Source organism: Lynx canadensis, chromosome D3, assembly GCF_007474595.2.
Source record: "Lynx canadensis isolate LIC74 chromosome D3, mLynCan4.pri.v2, whole genome shotgun sequence".
NCBI classification, from domain to species: Eukaryota; Metazoa; Chordata; class Mammalia; order Carnivora; family Felidae; genus Lynx; species Lynx canadensis.
The window spans coordinates 61,144,412-61,145,911 of NC_044314.2; the positions used below are offsets into that span (position 1 = coordinate 61,144,412).

Consider the following 1,500-nt stretch of genomic DNA (forward strand, 5'->3'; position numbering starts at 1 on the left):
GTTGTCTACTGCTCCAGGTTAATGTTTGGCTTTTATCTGGTCTGAAGCACAGAGGCTTTCTGATGCGTTTTGGGTGCTCTTTCTCTGTAATTCAGCGGAGCACGAAAATCTCTGGTCACGCTAATTTACCTTTTCCTTCATTTTCCTGACTTCTGATTTTGACCTCAGATAAAAGAGCTTCCTTTTCTTGAAGAGCTTTTTGCTCCGTGAGGTGCTGCCTCAGCAGTAGCCAAAAAGTAATGGTGAAAAGTATCTGAAAGCAGAGAATGAGCAAAACGAGAATTAAGCCACCGTCCCAAGCATACATGCATTTCAGCATATACAACAGTTTGCCCACTTCTCAGTGGGAACACAATAAATAAGCCTTTCTATCTGACACAGAGTCGGGCACCCACTTGCTTTCACCTGAAAGTCACTGGCTTTTAAATCCCCTTTGCTGAAGACACGAGCAAGCGTGTCGAGGGCCAGGAGTCCATTCGGCAGTGTGCACAGGCCCAGGGGGAGATGTCTGGACAGTCCAAACCGCTTCCATCTGGGCTGGAAATCAGCTTTGGCAATTGGTCTCCCTGGAGACCAGTCCTCGATAGGACCACTCCCTAGTCCTCGATTTCCTGTCCTGATGGTGACATCAGCACAATTGTAAGAGGAAGGAAGACATGTTTCTTCCACAATACTCCTGGACTCTAGAGTGTTCCTTGTTATGAAGAATTCCACAGATGGGAAAATGTACATTGCATCCTGGAGAACAGAGCCCTTCAACATCCCATTCAGCTCCTAGAGCTGAAGGAAGAATTGTTCTAAGTGTCCATGCTTGCACATTAATATTTTATGGAGGGCTAGGAAAAAAATAGCTGACGCTTTAGGGAAGCTCCGTTCTTCAGAGAATATGGGACCTGGCACAGAGCAGTTTCTTTTCTTGTACTAGCTTCATTGAAATGTAATTTACATGCCATACAATTCACCCATTTAGAATGTGCAACTGAGTGGTTTTTAGTAAATTCACGGAGTTGTGCAACCATCACCGCGATCCATTGTAGGATATTTTCATCGCCCCAAAAGAAGACCCATGGCAGTCACCCCGTCCCTCCCCACCTCAGCCCTAGCCAACCATCAATTTACTTCCTGTATCCAAAGTCTATACTTTCAGGGATCATTTCTATAGTTCGTTACTTCCTGTCTCCATACACTTCCTAATCCGGGCATCTTATATAAATGGAATTAATAATAAGCATTCTTCTATAAGTGGCTTCTTTTATTTCGCATGATGTTTTCAAGGCGTATTCATGTTGTAGCCTGTATTGGTACCTCATTTCTCTTTATTACTGAATAATAGTCCATTGTGTGGATGGATAGACAACATTTTATTTCTCAGCTGATGGGCAGTTAGGTGTTGCCCGCTTGGGGGCTATTAAGAATAACACTGCCATGACATTCAGGTGCAAGTTTTTGTGTGGACATAGGCTTTTGGTTCTCTTGGGTATAATATCTAGGAGTGGAATT

General features: G+C 43.7%; 1 pseudogene; it reads left to right on the plus strand.

Annotated features, from left to right (window-relative positions):
• Positions 1 to 1,131: 1,131 nt before the first annotated feature.
• LOC115498892 lies at positions 1,132 to 1,217 on the plus strand (annotated as a pseudogene).
• Positions 1,218 to 1,500: the final 283 nt, after the last annotated feature.